This window comes from Acanthochromis polyacanthus, chromosome 10, assembly GCF_021347895.1.
Source record: "Acanthochromis polyacanthus isolate Apoly-LR-REF ecotype Palm Island chromosome 10, KAUST_Apoly_ChrSc, whole genome shotgun sequence".
In the NCBI taxonomy this organism is placed as follows: Eukaryota; Metazoa; Chordata; class Actinopteri; family Pomacentridae; genus Acanthochromis; species Acanthochromis polyacanthus.
Genome location: NC_067122.1, coordinates 2,977,152 through 2,997,364, shown reverse-complemented (window position 1 = coordinate 2,997,364; position 20,213 = coordinate 2,977,152).

Below are 20,213 nucleotides of genomic sequence, written 5' to 3'. Positions count from 1 at the left end.
GACGTTACAACTCTTCCATTAAAGAAAGAAAACCACAATAGTCGCTGAAATAACCTGAGACACAGAAGTACAAATACAAAAAAATCTGAAAAATAACCAATGAAAATCAGACATTGCTTTAGAATTGTGGTTCAACAGAATCATCATTAAAAAAATGAAACTAGCAGAAATAAAACGGCAAAAATAAAATGATGTTAACCTTAAGTTAATGTTTTGCTGCAAAACCTTTTGACGAACAGGAGACATAAAAAGACAAAAAAAGAGAGAAAATGAAAAAAAATGAGACACAAAATGACAAGAATCAGACACAAAATGACAAAAAGATAAAATGACAAAAGTAAGACGCAAAAAGCTAAAAATGAGACACAAACTAACAAAAATTGAGACACAAAATTACAAAAAAAGAGACACTAAAAGACAAAAATAAGACGAATAGGTGAAAAAGAGATAACATGACAAAAATAAGACACAAGAAGACAAAAATTGAGACACAAAATGACAAAAATGAGACAAAATGACAGAAAATGAGACAAAATGACAAAAAAATTAGACACAAAGTAGCGAAAATGAGAAACAAAATGAGACACAAAATGACAAAAATGAGACAAAATGAAAAAAATGAGACACAAAATGACAAAAAATGAGACGCAAAATGACAAAATTGAGACACAAAATGACAAAAATTAGACAAAATGACCAAAAATGAGACACAAAGTAACGAAAATGAGAGACACAATGACAAAAATAAGATGCAAAATGGCAAAAACTAGACAAAATGGCAAAAAGTGAGATACAAAATGACAAAAATGAGACAAAAATGAGACACAAAATGACAAAAATGAGACAAAATGACAAAAATTGAGACACAAAATGACAAAAATGAGACAAAATGACAAAAATTGAGGCCCAACATGACAAAAATGAATCACAAAATGACAAAAATGAGACGCAAAATGATAAAAATAAGATGCAAAATGATAAAATAAGATGCAAAAGGGCAAAACCTAGACAAAATGACAAAAAATGAGACACAAAATGACAAAACTTGAGAAACAAAATGACAAAAATGAGACACAAAATGACAAAAAGTAGACACAAAATGACAAAAAGTAGACACAAAATGACAAAAATGAGACACAAAGTGACCAAAAAGTGAGCAGTTTCCCCTCAGGGATCTATAAAGTATTTATGTTTCTCATTCTAAACAAAAACCGTTTTTAACTTTTGGGATTTTTCCTCAGAGTTGTTGGACAAAATTCTGATTTTTTTCTCAGTTCAATGTGATTTAGCAGCATTTATGTCCATAAAAGGAGAAAACCTTAAATGTGACTAAAACTTGGAAGCTTAATGCTGTCAGAATGTGCAGATAAAAATCCATGAGCTGTACATCGTTGGTGCATCTTTATTTTTTATTTCCAACGGTCTGCTGTGTTCAGGCTGCTTCTCCATCACTTCACTGATCCTTTAGAAAACCAATCGAGTCTGGGAGTCTGAAGCAGACGAACAAATCCAATCTGTCCTCGTCTTCCTCGTTACCGCCGTGGACGATGGAGGAGGAAACAGATGAAGATGGAAGGAGGAGGAGGAGGCTCAGCTGGCGACCTGATGCATGATGGGAGTGACGGCAGCTCAGGTGGGACTTAATGCAGTGTCAAATGAGACGGAGCGGCAGGAGGAAGAGGAGGAAGAGGAGGAGATGTGGAGTCCTGATCAGAGCTGCAGCTGAGTCCTGATGATCGTCTGAACATAGATCACACTGACAGGTCAGACTGAGGGAAAATAGATATAAATACTGCAAGAAAACACCAGGAGTACACAGAAATACTGCAAGAAATACTGCAAGAAAACACCAAGAGTACACAGAAATACTGCAAGAAATACTGCAAGAAAACACCAAGAGTACACAGAAATACTGCAAGAAAACACCAAGAGTACACAGAAATACTGCAAGAAATACTGCAAGAAAACACCAGGAGTACACAGAAATACTGCAAGAAATACTGCAAGAAAACACCAAGAGTACACAGAAATACTGCAAGAAATACTGCAAGAAAACACCAAGAGTACACAGAAATACTGCAAGAAAACACCAAGAGTACACAGAAATACTGCAAGAAATACTGCAAGAAAACACCAAGAGTTCACAGAAATACTGCAAGAAAACACCAAGAGTACACAGAAATACTGCGAGGAAAAGACCTGCAGTACAATTACCCTGTAATACTGCAGTTACCCTCTATAAAACTACATTTACTCTATAGCAGTGGCGGCTGGTGGTGAAATTTGTTGGGTGGGCTAACAAATGCATAATACCGATTAAATAGTTCACACCACCGATGATACACACAGTTACATCAATTACAGGTACACTATACTTTAGTTCTCTCTCTCTCTCTCCCTCACACACACACACACACTCACACACACAGATACGCACGCCACATCGGTTGTCTCATCAGCTTGCACAGCCACAAATGCCGTCTGCGATATTTCATCACTTTTTGTTCATAAACAGCTAACATACAAGTCTTGGACGTGTGCTTTGCATCTTGTGTGTTTGACAGGTGATCTGCTAACTGGCTGTCTAAAAAGAAAATGGGTCAACCAGGTCCAGAAATACGCCGCGTTGGGTTGAAGTGGGGGATTCGTCAGACCCCCGTAAAATGTAATACAGTCCACAATCCTTGATAGTGAATGTCTATTTTTATTTCACCAGCTGGTTGTGCCTCTGTACAGCGATGCTGTGGCCCTCATCCAGCTGACAGGCGATGTTAACTTTTCCTAACATGAACAGCTTGACGCTGTTTCCAATGTGACTTGTGCTGCATTCATGTTTTCTAATTTTGTCCGACAAATGTTTCAAATCCACAATTCCTTGTTGAGTCCATGCGGTATTTCCTAAAAAAGTAAGCATGGGAAAAAGAAAAGTGAATTCTTAGCTATACTTTCCGTTAGCCAGTCCATTTTGTCGTTTGTCCCGTTGAGTTATTTGAGCATCGTTTGGCCGATGTGATCCCAGTCTCTTAACTTCCAGCTTTTCCTCCAAAGACATTGAGGAAAATGAACATGAAAGCAAATCATCCACCTCGTTCATGCTAATGTCGTGGTTTCTCTCTCTGGTGTCCGTGATGTGCAGGTGAAGGAGAAAATGTCCGTGACACTGACTTTCTTTAAAAGTATTTTATTAAAAGAAAGAACAGCATCAGTACAGACAGAAGCAGTCTGGAAGGAGCCGGCCAATTGATTCCTTCCCGACAATGACCAGCAATCAGGTTTTATAGGTTGTCAACATGTAGGGGGGTTACAACAAATGGTTCTTTATTGCCTACCATATGGGAAAGCAGGAAGCATCGTCAATCAACCCCCAAACTCTACAACAGCTGAAGAGCCCCTAAATCAACGTTTTGGACAGAAGAACCCTTAGGAGAACTCTTCCAACAGGGCTCTGTAAACAGGAAACCACATTCCAATGGCATGGGTAGTTCAGGTTCCATCTGTGGTCAGAAGACAAAGAACCACACAGGAGCAGACACTACATATAACAAGCAACTCCTATCAAATACTAGAACAAACAAAACAGATTCCATTCTACTAACTTATTAAGTAATACATATGTCAGATCAGATACCACACTAACACCCAGCATAGCTTAACTTTTTCTCCCTCCTTTCCAACTCTGGCACAAATAGCAGCACCGCTGCGTCAACTCGCTGCTATTGGTCAAAGTCAGTGGCCTGTGGGCTGACTGAAGTTAGCCCAAATGATCAGTAAATCAAGGGGCGGGACATGACACCTGTCAATCACTTACATAACGAAATGAATGAAAGCGGACTGTATCTGCTGGGGCTGTAAAAAATAAGCCCATTTAGAGATATTCTGTTTTTCTTTTGACTGATTGGTGCTGTTGCTACCTTTGGTTTCACCTAAACTTAAAACAATCTGTTGTAAGTTATTTAAAAAATTGTTTTCTCATCTTTTTTTGTGTTGGCCTGTGAGGGCTTAGCCCTGTTAGCCCATTTATACCAGCCGTCCCTGCCCTACAGTACTACATTCTGACTGGGTTCTACTAGAACTTTACTACAATGTTCCAGCTACAGAACACTGAGGAACTGACTGTATTAATGCGCTGCAGAAATATTGAGTTTTAATCCTGAATATTGGATGGATTTTAATAAGTATAATGTATTTGAAGTGAGTATTTTCAGGAGAACAGCACAGGATCAGCAGATACTGAATATTAAAGGACTTGATCTGGATATTTCTACACAGAAATACTGCAAAACATCACCAGTAGACCCATTACCAGAAGATATATTTAACGTTATACGACATTTAACCATCCAGCCTCTTTATAGTCACTGAAGGATTAACAGAATAACATGGAGTTTGATTCTTTTATTCTTATTTGTCTCTTATTAAATTGAATCTAAGCTTTTCCATTAAAATAAAAAGTAAATGGAGGTTATTTGTGGAATTGGTGGCTGGATTTGTCTCTAAGCCTCTGAGATGTTTCCAGAGGAGCTTGTTTCTGGTCTGTGAGGAGGTCAGTGGAATAAAATCTGTTTTTATTTGGGGGGTTTTGGACTCGACAGACTTCTGCGGTAAAGTAGCATCCAGCTGTAATGTGGTGTTTACATGTTAAAAAAAGAGACAAAATGACAAAAAACAAGACACAGAAAGACAAAAACAGACACAAAGTAACAAAAATGAGACAAACTGATGAAAAACAAGATAAAAAATGACAAAAACAAACACAAAATGAAAGAAGTGCAACAATATGACAAAAATGAAACATAAAATGAAAGAGACGAGACACAAAAAGACAAAAATGAGACACAAAAGACAAAAATGAGATACAAAATGACAAAAACAAGACACCATATGATGAAAACAGGACACAAAATGACAAAAATGAGACATAAAATGAAAGAAACTAGACACAAAAAGAAAAAAATGAGATACAAAATGTCAAAAACAAGACACCACAAGATGAAAACAAGACACCAAATGAAAAAAACGAGACACAAAAAGACAAAAATGAGACACAAAAGACAAAAATGAGATACAAAATGTCAAAAACAATACACCACATGATGAAAACAAGACACAAAATGACAGAAATGAGACACAAAATGACAAAAATGAGATAAAAAATGACAAAAACAGACACAAAACGACAAAAATGAGATACAAAACGACAAAAACAGACACAAATAGACAAAAAATGAGATACAAAATGACAAAAACAGACACAAAACGACAAAAATGACATACAAAATGACAAAAACAGACACAAAAAGACAAAAAATGAGATATAAAATGACAAAAACAGACACAAAACGACAAAAATGAGACACAAAACATAAGAAACAAGACACAAACTGCCAAAAATGACATGCAAATGACAAAAACAAGACACAATATGATGAAAATAAGACACAAAATGAAAAAAATGAGACACAAAGCATCAAAAGAACTCTCCAGACTTTTGATCTCCAGCTGTGTTGTGGTGTTTATATGAATAAATCCGGTTAATCTTCTCCATGAATACATGATAAATGTGATGTTTCAACAAAAACTGCCACTTTAAAAATAAAATAATTTGACTTTTTAGATTATAAATAAAGATTTGCTTCATCCTTTTTATTAAAAAACAACAGCTGATATTGATTGATTATTGATTGACTCAGTGGAAACATTTGGTCTAAATGGAGAACTGGACTCACAGACGTTTTCTTCTGAACTTTTCTCTCTTCATAACCATCTCTGACATAAATCAGCTGATTTATTCTTGTCTCTGTGACTTTAACAGAACTCTGCCGGATGTGGCCACGCCCACCTTCAGCTCCATCGACCAATCAGTTTAAAATCCTGCTGAACCAGGAATCTGCTGACAGTCACTCCTCTGGTTTAGGTTGGATTTACCTGTTGGACTCGTGTTTTTGTCAGATGTTTGTGTTGTTTGCTCTAAAGCTGTGGATTCATCAGAGGGATTTGGACTTTCATGCTGCAGGGATCAGAGTTTCTACCGCAACCTCAGAGTCGTTCAATCAGGAAGCTGTTGGGAATTCCTGCTACTGAAGCTTCACCTGCACAGGTAGGAGTCTGTTTTATTTAGAGAGACACGAAACGATGAAAAAAAGACAAAAAAGATTTAGCATTCAAAGATGCTAAATCAGGCCTTAAATTTTGATCTCCAACTTCTACTACTCGAGTACGACCGCTACTCTTCCACAGTACATGGCTGCACCAGTAATACTCGAGTACTATTACACTACTACATGCTGCTGCTGCCTTAACACCTGAACCTGCCTGAGGCCTGAGGCTGGTACAGTGGAGCCTGAAGGCAGCACATCCACTGCTTTCTGATGGGTTTTTTTACTGTTAATTCCCCATTTGTTTAGGAATCCGCACAAAAAATGCAGCAGTTTTACGACCTGCACCTGAAGGCAGCGTCCTCGGCATCGTCCAGCTCTTTTGTTCCCTTAAATTGTTAAACGCGAGGTCATTAGCGGCCCTCTGCTCGCCGTTAGCCTCCGGGTTTCCCCAGCAGGTTAATCCGGCCACACTCATAATTCACGCCGTTGTTTGACACGACTAATGACGCCGAAGCAGGGCAGCAAATCCATTTAGACACAAAGGGGGAATAAAGAAGTAAACAAAGTGGAGGCTGAGCTCAGTAAATCACAGCCGGATGGTTTCTGCAGCTCATTTTACAAACACGAGCACAGAAATTCTCTGTTAAAGCAGTAAAATCAGCACATAAAGACGCAAAATCACTGTAAAATGATGGAAAATCGCCATTAAAAGATGGAAAATCATCACTAAGATGCACAAAAGGATCACATAAGATGCAAAATCCGCACCAAAAAAAGACAAAATCAGGACAAAATGATGGAAAATCACCATTAAAAGATAGAAAATCATCACTAGGATGCACAAAAGGATCACAAAAGATGCAAAATCCACACAGAAAAAGACAAAATCAGGACAAAAAGATGGAAAATCACCATTAAAAGATAGAAAAATCATTACTGAAATGCACAAAATCATCACAAAAGATGCAAAATCCACACAAAAGAAAGACAAAATCAGGACAAAAAGTTGCAAAATCACCAGAAAACAACATAGAATCAGCACAGCAAGATGTAAAATTACAAAAAAGATGCAAAAATAATCACAAAAAGCTGCAAAATCACCACAAAAAGATGTCAAGTTATCACAAAAAACATAAAATCACCACAAAAAGACACAAAATCAACACATAGACACAAAATCACCACAAAAAGATGTAAAATCATCACAAAAAGACACAAAATCACCACAAAAAGATGTAAAATCACCACAAAAAGATGCAAAATCATCATAAAAAGACACAAAAAGACACAAAATCAACACATAAACATGTAAAATCACCACATAAACATGTAAAATCATCACAAAAAGACACACAATCACCACAAAAAGACACAACATCAACAAAATCATCACAAAAAGAGACAAAATCAACACATAAAGATGTAAAATCACCACAAAAAGATGTAAAATCGTCATAAAAAGACATAAAATCAGCACAAAAAGACGTAAAATCACCACACACAAACATAAGCGTATAAATTCCCGCCTTTGCAGCAGCAGGTACACAAACGGAGGTGACAGGATTCCAGGTGACACTTCAGGTTACTGAGGTTCTTCTGCAGGATAATTGCTTCTAATTATTTCCCTCTAATCATCGGTTTCCTGCTGTTGTTTTTATGTCATCAGAAAAGCCTCTTTTTGCTTTTTAATAATTCTAATTACACACCGTTCAGCTTTTCTTCTTCTCTTTTATTCTGCGATGATCTGATGTGATTATTGTGGTTTTAAAGGAGGAAAGCTCAGAAGTCTTTGTTCTTCAGCATCACAACATTTAAACGGAGGTTCTACTGAAACTCTCTGAGGAACGAGAGCAGAGGAATGATTTCCAGCGCTGACAGTGATTTAAACAGCCCATAATATCATTGATTTACCACAAGGTTGATGCTCTATTAAAAATAATGAGTGGGGATTGGGAGGAGATGTGAAGGAAGGCCCCTGACACAGCATCGTTTACTGGACGTCCAACACAATCTCACTATCTCCTCTGATTATTGGTTCATATGCAGCAGCAGAAGCAGCAACGTTCACGTCAACACTGGAAGAACGTTCAGTGCTCTGAAAACAGAAAACCTGTCGGTGGGTTAAAACAGAAATCAGCAAAATTACACCTTCTATCAGAGCTAGAAATGGAGAAAAACAAAAATGTTCTAGCCACAAAGTGACAAAAATGAGAAACAAAATGAAAAAATGAGAAACAAAATGACAAAAATGAGAAACAAAATGACAAAAACGAGAAACAAAATGACAGAAATGAGACAAAAAAAGAAAAAAATAGATAAGAAATGACAAAACAAGATACAAAATGACAAAAATGAGAAACAAAATGACACAAATGATAAAAACAAAATGACAAAAACGAGAAACAAAATGACAGAAATGAGACAAAAAAGAAAAAAATTAGATAAGAAATGACTAAACAAGATACAAAATGACACAAATGATAAAAACAAAATGACAAAAACGAGAAACAAAATGACAGAAATTAGACAAAAAAGAAAAAAATTAGATAAGAAATGACAAAAACAAGATACAAAATGACAAAAATGAGACACAAAATGACAAAAATGAGACACAAAATGACAAAAATGAAAAAATTCTACAAAAACAAGATACAAAATAAACAAGATTAGATATGACAAAAACAAGTTAAGAAATGACAAAAATGAGACAAAAATGAAAAAAGAGAAGAAATGACAAAAACAAGACACAAAATGACAAAAATGAGATGCAAAATGACACAAATGATAAAAACTAAATACGGAATGACAGCAACAAGATACAAAATGACAAAAACAAGATATGAAATGAAAAAACAAAATACAAAATGACAAAATGAGATATGAAATGATAAAACCGAGATAAAAGGAACAAGATAAGAAATGACCAGCTGGATACGAAATGACAAAAGCGACATAAAAAATGAGAAACAAAAGGCAAAACAAAATGTCAAAAATGAGAAAAGAAATGATAAAACCGAGACATCACGTGACAAAACAAGATACAAAATGACAAAAACAAGATACAAAATTACAAAAATGAGACACAAAATGAAAAAAACAAGATGAGAAATGACAGAAATGAGATACAATGCTAAAACTAAGCACTTTAGGCTTAATGGGGACCAATAAACCAGATTAGTTTCCATATTCTGCATGTTTTTATGCACATTTTAAGCATCACATTAGAAAAGTTCAAGGAAACTTGCATAAATAAAGAAATAATAAAAAAGTGTTATCTGCATGCCTGAGAAGATTTTAGACTCTTTAGAGAAAGATTTAATTCACTTTATGGAAACAATTTTCCTGAAACGTTTCTGAATATTTCTCTGCATTTTACAGATGCAGGTTACAGATTTTTTTTTAGTTTTTCTGCTGCTTTTCCTTCTGTAATCGTCTTGTCTGTGTGATATTCCAAAAGTTTTCCTGGCAGCTGTATAGAAACATGTCTGAACTGGAGATATAAATATATATCCAGAAGAAGAGGGGAGCAGCTCATAAATAATATTCCAGATTCAAACACCTGAACAAAAAGCAGCCTGAGGCCGGATGCTTCCTCCAGAGTGTTTCTGTTTCTGTTCACATCAAACTAAAAACTCTGCAGCTGCAGGACGTTAACCCTCAAATGTCCACCAAGTTTCTGTTTTCTCTGCAAAATAAAATTCTGAAACAGAAACAGAAAAAACATGTTCACTCTGCTCATCATCAGTAGAAAGATGTTCCACCATGATCAGTAGAAAGATGTTCCACCATCATCAATAGAAAGATGTTCCACCATCATCGGTAGAAAGATGTTCCACCATCATCGGTAGAAAGATGTTCCACCATCATCGGTAGAAAGATGTTCCACCATCATCGGTAGAAAGATGTTCCACCATCATTGGTAGAAAGATGTTCCACCATGATCGGTAGAAAGATGTTCCACCATGATCGGTAGAAAGATGTTCCACCATGATCGGTAGAAAGATGTTCCACCATGATCGGTAGAAAGATGTTCCACCATCATCGGTAGAAAGATGTTCCACCATCATCGGTAGAAAGATGTTCCACCATCATCGGTAGAAAGATGTTCCACCATCATCGGTAGAAAGATGTTCCACCATCATCGGTAGAAAGATGTTCCACCATCATCGGTAGAAAGATGTTCCACCATCATCGGTAGAAAGATGTTCCACCATCATCAATAGAAAGATGTTCCACCATCATCAATAGAAAGATGTTCCACCATCATCAATAGAAAGATGTTCCACCATCATCAGTAGAAAGATGTTCCACCATCATCAGTAGAAAGATGTTCCACCATGCTGGATGGATCTCCAACTCCTGTGTTCACTGTTTCTGAGCCATGCTGTTTATTTGATTCTTCCAGTAGCTTTGGTTTTATTCTGTCTCTTGATATCTCCATTTTGTCTAATTTTTGTCATTTTACGTCTTGTTTTTGCCGTTTTGTGTCCCTTCTTTCATTTTTGTCTCGTTTTGTCGTTTTGTGTCTAGTTTTTGTCACTTTGTGTCTCGTTTTTGTCATTTTGTGTCTCGTTTTTGTCACTTGTTTGTCATTTTATGTCTTGTTTCTGCCTTTCAAACCTGTTTTGGTGTTTAGAAGACTGAGGAGCAGCTCGTCTAGAGTTTGTTCTATCTGGTTTCTTCAGTCACTTCTCAAAGCTGCTGACTTTAGCTGAGGACTGAACAGCAGAAATTAGATTAAACCTCAGTAAACCTCTGAAGTCTAAAAGGAATCAGATCAGGACAGGATGGACGTCAGGAAGTCCTGAGGAGGATCTCTGAAGCTCAGCAGGAGCCTGACCTCCTTCTGTTCTTCTCGTGTTCTTCTGGCCTCGGTTCCCCTCGGCGTCCTCGTTCTGCTGTGGAGGAGGAGCAGCCTTTGCTTCGAGGCCTCAGCGTTGTGTTTCATTCTGCGGGTCGACTTTGATAAAGCAGACGCCTCTACAGAGATCTGCTCGCTCAGCAGAAAGCCGGGGTGGCCTGGAGAGGAGAGAACCAGGAGAACCAGGAGGGAAAAGTGGGCTGAGAACAGAGGAGCACAAGCAGGAGACGGATAAAAACCCAGCGGCAACGTTTCCAGTCTGGGACGTGAACCTGGTTTGAGAGTTTCATCCTGACAGATTTACAGCCTGTTTGGAAAATAAAACCGCTGGAACCCTGTGGAAACCGTCAAACCAGAGGAGCTTATTTCTTTAAGCTGCACAGAAAACACTTTTTTTTAACTTGCTCTGGATGAACAAACCAACAGACACAGACAAACACAATTTTAGTTCATTAGTGGGATTTAATAACAACATGACAAATATGTGTCATCTCATAGGGAGTTTATTTATAGATATAACGCGCAAAAATGGGACACAAAATGACAAAACTTAGATGAAAATTAGACAAAAATGAGACAAAAATGACAAAAACAAGATACAAAATCAACAAAAACGAGATAAAATATGACAAAAACAAGTTAAGAAATGAGAACGGTGAAAATGAGACACAAAATGAAAAAATGAGACAAAAATGAAAAAATGAGATAAGAAATGACAAAAACAAGATACAAAATCAACAAAAACGAGATAAGATATGACAAAAATGAGACAAAAATGAAAAAATTTGAAGAAATGACAAAACAAGACAAAATGACAAAAATGAGACACAAAATGACAAAAATGAGAAACAAAATGGCAAAAATGAAACAAGAAATGACAAACACAAGGTAAGAAATAACAAAAGTGACACAAAATGGCAAAAAACGAGATACAAAATCAACAAAAACAAGATAAGACATGACATAAAGAAGACAAGAAATGACAAAACGAAACAAAAAATGACAAACACAAGATAAATGATAAAAGTGATGCAAAATGACAAAAATGAGACGTAAAATGACTAAAATGAAACACAAAATGAGACAAAGGAAGCACTTCAGGCTTAACAAGGACCAAATTTTACAAATTAAAATCACGTTTTGTTCAGATAATTTGTTGGCTTAAGGACACAAATGTAGATTTTTATGATGTAAAATTCGACTCTATAGAACATAATGTGAATTCCAGTAATTAGTCTGAACCCATCACACATAAAATGCTTTAAAGCTCCATCATTTTGACAGTTCGGGGTCCTCCAAAACCTCCACATTCACTTATTCTGCAAAAACAAACCGTAGTTTCCATGCAGTCCGCAGCTCATCTGCAGAAACATCAAACTAACAAACCGAAGCTGCTGGTTTCCTTTAAAATGTGAATAAATTTACAGTTTAGTTGTGTAATTTTTGGGCTGCATGGCTGCACTGGAACTGTTCTTGGTTTTGAGGGAATGAGTGAATGTGTAGCGGCCAGAGGAACAGAACACACAGTTTCCTCTTGATGTAAATAAAAGAAGTGAAGTCGTGTCCATCCCAGCAGGCCCAGACTAAAAAAATAAACCCGTCCTAATCTCCAAAGTGCTGCAGCTGCCGGGAGACTCTTCAACCCCAGCAAGCTTCTCTCTCTCTCTCTCTCTCTCTCTCTTCTCTCTTTCTTCTGGTTTTTATCAGCAGCAGATCCGACATGTCAGCCTGGAGAGCAGAGCCGAGCCTCAGAAGCCGCCGGCGGCTTCTTCTTCTTCTTCTTCTTCTTTTTCTTTTTCCATTTTATCTGCGGCTCTTTAATTGACTCTCGGTGTGACGGAGGAGCAGCGAGGGACGGAGCGCCCACAAACTGATGTTCCTAGATGTGGAAGACAGTTGTGGGAGGGCTGTGATGAAAAAATAATGACGCTAGTTACATTCTATTACACAAAATATGGAATCCGGTGATGAAGTCCCCTCTGCAGCGTTTCCTCCTTAATATCACCATCATCTGCCGCAAGGAATTCTGGGACACCGTGCCGCCGCCGTCTTAATTTATGCAGCTTTTCATGTATTTTTTATGTCATGTTTCACCTCATTATGGGTTTTATTTCTCCATTCTCGGGCTGTGGAGCTCCTCAGTGCAGTTTTTTTTACTGTTATTGTCGTTATTATAAATGCAGAAACTAACAGAGTCTGTTTTCTGAGGGTTTACTAGGAAATTAGAGCCGTGAACTACGATGAACCGAGGCCAAAACGCATCAAATTCTGTGAATATTCATCATCCACAGAGGATAGATCCCGAGGACGAAGCCGAGCGACACAACAATTCCCACTTTGACACCCGGAGGGCAGATAAATTGGCATAAAATCAACTGATCTCCAGTCAAACAGATCAAAGTTCGTCACTTGAGTTCTGCTTTCCTAGAATGAGAAAACTCCTCGACCTCTCTGAAGATTTTTTGATGTGAAAGCAGCGATCTGATGAGTCGGTGGCGTGAAAAAGTGTTTGCCCCCTTCTCATATTCTTTTTTTTTTTGCATATTTTCCCATTTTAATGTTTAAGGTCCTCAAACTAATGTACATATCAGACAAAGATAACCCAAGTAAGCACAAAACGCAGGTATTAAATGATGATTTCATGTATTCAAAGCCACCTGGCCCTATGTGGAAAAGTAATTGCCCCCTAAAGCTAATAACTGGTTGGTAGGTCCTGCCAGCATTTCAATCGGATTCAAGTCCGGCTCTGACCAGGCCACTCCAAAACCTTCATTTAGTTTTTTTTTTAGCCATTCAGACGTCGGCTTGCTGGAGCGTTTTGACACAGGCCTCGTCCTTATTGTTGAGTCATGAACACTGACCGGCAAACCTGAGGGCACGAATCTGGAGGAACGAAATCCGACTGACCGAGGGGACAAACCTAAAGGAATGAAACCTGTCCGACCCGAGGGGACAAACCTGGAGGGTCGTAGATCGTTGTCCTCCTGCAGAACCCAAGTGTTCTTCAGCTTCAGGTCAGGAACTGATAGCAAACATTCTCCTTCGGGATCCTCTGGTAGAAATCAGAATTCATGGTTCCATCAATCACAGCAAGTCGTCCAGGTCCTCAGACATCACACTACCACCACCATGTTGGACGGTTGCCATGAGGTTCTTCTTCCAGATGTAACAGGAACACACACCTTCCAAAAAGTTCTACGTTTGTCTCGTCAGTCCGTAGAATATTCTCCCAGATGTCTTGGGGATCGTTCAGATGTTTGTTTCCTTTATGTTCTTTCTGGTCAGCTGTGGTTTTCTCCTTGGAACTCTGTCATGGATCTATTTCTGTCAGGTCTCTTCCTTCTTGTTGAACACTAACCTTAACTGAACCAGGGGAGGCCTGCAGGTCTTCAGATGTTCTCCTGGGTTCCCCCGGATGACTCGTCTCTGTGGTCTTGGGGTAATTTTGGTAGTGAAGGTTCTCCATCGTTCCATGTTTTCTCCATTTGAGGATAATGTCTCTCACCGTGGTTCTCTGGAGTCCTGAAGCTTTAGAAATGGCTTTGGAACCCTTTCCAGATTGATCGATGTCACCTGTTCTTGAATCTCTTTGGATCATTTTGTTGCAGCTTCTTGAGGTCTTCTGGTCGACTTCATTGAGTCAGACAGGATCTACTGAAGTGATTTCTGGATTGGACAGGTCTGGAGGTCATCAGGCTTGGGTGTGATCTTTGAAATGGATCTCGTTTCCAAAGAAATGTGATTAGCTACAGTTAATTCATGATTTAACAAGGGGGGGAATTACTTTTCACACAGGGCCAGGTAGGTTTGGACAGCCATTTAATCGTCATTTAAAAACTGCATCTCGTGTTTGCTTTGGTTGTCTTTGTTTGATCTGTTTGATGATCTTAAAAATTTAAGGGAAATATTCCAAAAATTAAGAATTGGAGAAGGGGGCAAATACTTTTTCACAGCCCCGTATGTGGAAGCAGCGAGCTAATCTGTCCACAAAGCTTCTAAAAATACAGACGGGTGATGTTATGGATAAAACAGATTGGCTTGGTGGTATTTCTGCTCCGGACTGTTGTTAGTAATGAAATCCATTAATCCGAGGGCGAATTCTTTCATAATTAGATGCATAAATGTGAACATTGTAGTGCTTCATTCTGCAAATACCAACAGTTTTTATGCATATAAATTAAACATCTCCCCAGATGTCGTCTCCCTTCAGAAAAGGGACAAAAAGCTCAGAATGGAAAAACAGTAAGACTCAACTTTATTTGTGTTTCATGCTTTCATTCAAACGGAACCACAGAAAGATACTGGAGGTAAAAACAATGTCAGAGAAATCCATATAATGAAATAAAACACAAAAACTAGACACAAAACAACACGAATGAAACACAAAACGACAAAAACGAGACACAAAATGGCACAAAAATAAGACACAAAATAAAAAAATGACACAAAATGACACAAATGAAACTTAAAATGACAAAAATGATATGCGCAAAAATGTAAATAGTGCAATAAAAAACTGGTAATGGAAACACCTGAAAACTACAAAAACAAGACACAAAACAACAACAATAAGGCACAAAATGACACAAAAATAAGACACAAAATAAAAATGACAAAATGACAAAAACAATACAACAAAAATTAAACAAAAAATGACAAAAATGAGACACAAAACAACAAAATTAAACACAAAACAACAAGAATGAGACACAAAATGACAAAAACAGGATGCAAAACAACACAAATGAAACACAAAATGACAAAAATGAGACACAAAATAAAAAATGACACACAATGACTAAAATAAGACAAAACAACAACAATGAGGCACAAAATGACAAAAACAATACAACAAAATTAAACAAAAAAATGATAAAATGAGACACAAAATGACAAAAATGAGACAGAAGAATAAAACTGAGGCACAAAACAACAAGAATGAGACACAAAATGACAAAAAGAAACAGAAACCAAGAGAAACACACAAAGCAACAATAAAAATGTCCAAAATGACACAAGTAAGACCTGAAGAAGACAGAATATAACAAAAATGAGATAAAAACTGACAAAAACGGGACACAAAATTACAGAAAAGAGACAAAACTGCTCCAAAGAGACACAAAAATAATGTCAATAAAATGACAAAAACGAGACACAGCACGAGAAAAAGAAGCCCAGAAGCTGAGTATCTCTCTGTGAGCAGAGGAGCACTTTAATGCAGCTCATAAAACACGTAGTTTAATAAAATAACTGGTGTAAAAGCTGCAGCCGGAACAAATATTTCCCTTAAAAAAAACGGCATCAGAGGCGAAGGAGCGAAAAGTCCATCAGTCTTAATATCAAAGCGGCGGGACGGCGGCTCCAAACTCAATTTCAATCTGCACTAAATAAAGCAAGCAGAGCTCCTCGCTGAGCTGACACAGTTTCATCAGGTTCACATTAGATGGAACTTTATTGATCCCCGCAGGGAGACGGTGTCGCTGCGGCAGGAAAATAATAAAAGGCTCAGATTGAATATAATTAGAAATATGGTAAATGAGGGGCAAGAGGCGAGAAAACACAAGCTGACAATCCAGTGTGTCCACGACAAAAGGAGGCGAAACGAAGGAAAGGGACAGAAAACTAAGAAAGGAGAAGCAATAAGACTCAACTTTATCTGTTTCTGTCATTCAAACGGCTCCACAGAAAGATAAAGAAACCCATATAATGAAAACAAGACACAAAAACGAGCCACATAACAATGAAAACGAGACACAAAATAGCAAAGCGAGACACATGAGAAAGATAAAACATAAAATGACCAAAAACCTGACAAAATATGATAAAATTGGGACACAAAATGATGAGAACGAGACACAAAATGCAAAAATTTGACAAAACGACAAAAATGACACAAAATATAAACGAGACGAATTGAAAAAAAGAGACAAAATATGATGAAAATAGACACAAAATGAGAAAAACAAGACACAAAATAACAAAACGAGAAACAAAATGAGAAAAATGAGACAAAATGTAAAATTCAAGACAACACAAGACACAAAATGAGAAAAATGAGGCACAACATGACAAAAATTTGACCAAATATGATGAAAATGAGACAAAATGAGAAAAACGAGCCAAACGATGAAAACGAGACACAAAATGTGAAAAATGAGACACAAAACTATGAGAATGAGACACAAAATGCAAAATATTAGACATAAAATGACAAAAATGACACAAAATAAAAACGAGACAAATTGAAAAAAGATGAGACACAAAATATGATGAAAATGAGACACAAAATGAGAAAAAGGAGACACAAATAACAAAACGAGAAACAAAATGGCAAAAATGAGAGACAAAATGAAAAAAGCAAGACAACATAAGACACAAAACGAGAAAAATGAAGCACAAAATGATAAAAATTTGACAAAACATGATGAAAATGAGACAAAATGAGAAAAAAGAGCCAAAACGATGAGAACGAGACACAAAATGAGAAAAATGAGGAACAAATGACAAAGTTCGACAAAATATGATGAAAGTGAGACAAAATGAGAAAAATGAGGCACAAAATGACCGAAATTTGACAAAATATGATGAAAATGAGACAAAATTTGAAAAATGAGACACAATTTTGGAAACAAAACACAAAATGATGAAAACAAGACAAATGAGAAAAATGACAGAAAGCGACGAGAAGGAAAACTCAGTAAAATGAAACAGAAAACAAAGAAGATGAGATTATTTTTCTGAACTTTCTTCTGCAGACAGCTTCTGTGGTTCTCTACCGTTTAATAATGTTTAATAAAGTTCAATGTGTATTTTTTTCTCTCCTGATTTCACGGCTTTGAACAGAACAATAATAAAATAATTCAACATGAAGTAAAACAGCTCAGAGTGACGGCTTTCTGCTCTGACATGCTGTCCACCTTCTCCTGGCCGGTCTCTGAGGGCATCGTTGCAAATCGCTGAGCAGATCTACTTCAGATTGGATTCATTTTAAGGTCGGCATTAAAGAATAAGAAAAAAGGGATGGAAAATTGATAGAAATACCGAATGGACTTCAGAGAGACGGACTGGATAAGAAAATGAAGCAGCAGAGACGGAGACATCCTCGCTTTATGCTTAGTTTTAGAAAACTTCAGAAGTTTAGCTTGACAGAAAAACTATTGATTTACCAATTTATTGCCGCAATCGACCAATTAAAACAACCCATTGATAAATATTTGATCACAAAGAGACATGAAATGACATAATAAGACACAAAACAACAAAAGAAACACACAAAGCGGCAAAAGCAAGGAACAAAATGACACAAATAAGACCTGAAACAGCATTAAGAAGACAGAATGCGACAAAAATGAGCTAAAAACCGACAAAATGAGACACAAAATGACAGAAAGAGAGAGAACTGTTTCAGAGGCACTAAACAATGAAAACAAGACACAAAAACTAGACACAAAACAACAAAAATGAGATTCAAAATAAAAAAAAGACAAACAGCAAAGCGAGAAAAGAAATGTGATTAATCCAGTCCTTCCATCATTGTGATGATTTTGTCTTTTTGTGGTGATTTTTGCTTCTCTTTGGTGGGATTATCCATATTTTTATGGTGATTTTGTGCCTTTTAGTACAGATTTTGTGTCTTTTGTCGTGATTTTACATCTTTTTGTGGTGATTTTGCTTCTCTTTGGTGGGATTATCCATATTTTTATGGTGATTTTGTGCCTTTTAGTACAGATTTTGTGTCTTTTGTCGTGATTTTACATCTTTTTGTGGTGATCTTGGGTCTCCTTGCGATGATTTTGTGTCTTTTTGTTTATTTTGCCTGTCTCTATGGTGATTTGGTGTCTTTTAGTAAAGAGTTTATATCTTTTTGTGGCAATTTTGTGTCTTCGTGTTACTTTTGTGTCTTTTTGTGGTGATTTTGTGTCTTTTTGTGGTGATTTTTCATGTTTATATGGTCATTTTGTGTCTTTTTGCAATGATTTTGTTTCTCTTTGGTGAGATTATCCATATTTTTGTGGGTGATTTTGTGCCTTCTAGTAGAGATTTGTGTCTTTTTGTCGTGATTTGACATCTATTTGTGGTGATTTTGCATTTTGGTTAATTTTGTGTCTTTTGGGAAGGATTTTGTGTAATTTCATTGTAACTTTGCATCTTTTTGTGGGGATTTTACATCTTTTGTGGGGGTTTTGTGTGTTTTTGTGGTAATTTTGTGTCTTTTTGCGGTGATTCTGTGTCATTTTGTGATGATTTATGTCTTTTTATGGTAATTTTGCTGTTTTTGGGGTGACTTTGTATCTTTTTTGTGTTGGCTTTGTGTCTTTCAGTAGAGATTTTGTATCTTTTTGTGGTGATTTTACATCTTTTTGTGGTGTTTTGCATCTTTTGTGTGGGTTTTGTGGGTTTTAATGGTAATTTTCTGTCTTTTGATGATATTTATTTCGGAAGCAGAAGGCAAAAACCCAAAACAAGCCTTTCCAGCTCAGTTTCATCACTGACTTCTTTTTAGTTTAGCTTGAATCGACGTTCAGACTGGTGTTGAACGTCTTTCTTCAGATGATTTCAGACCTGCGGGTAGATGTGCTCACCTGTACCTGAGTTTGTCTCGGTTTGTGGCCCTCTGACCCGCGACGTGGCGCTCCGTCCTCAGAACCGGGTGAAGGTCGTGGGCGGCGCTGGGACGGCCTATTTTCTGCTGGCTGCTCCTCCTGATTGCCTGTGAAACATCAATCAGCTCCTCGCTCGGCTTCGCCCCACCGTCACGTATCACACAAATAGACTCCGATTATTGGACGCCGCCTCCGTTCGCTCACACGTTCCCCTTTTCCCCGCGGACACGCCGGAAAAAAGGACGCTCACTTTCTTCATAAACGCTCCATTTGACCGAGCTCACACCGTTTTGCGGCGTACAAAAGGCCGTGATTGCGCTCCGCCGTCCATTTCCAAGACAAATACGGGTGTTTTCTTTGTGTTTCTGAGGTAATGGAGAGCATTAGCGACCGCTCAGCGTGTATACAGACACACAACCTTTCTCCTTTCACCACTTTGTCCCAAACCGCTCACATATTACACATATCAGAAAGCCATTTCACACGTTAAACTGTTGTGCTTTGTGCCATTAGTTGAGCCGGCAAACGTGGAAAATGAAGCTTTCGAGTCGACACCTGAAACACATCCAGAACAAACACGGCGCAGAAAAGTCGAGTTTTTGACATAAATCCAGAGAAGAAAACAAAATCATGTAAAATGAACACAAAACG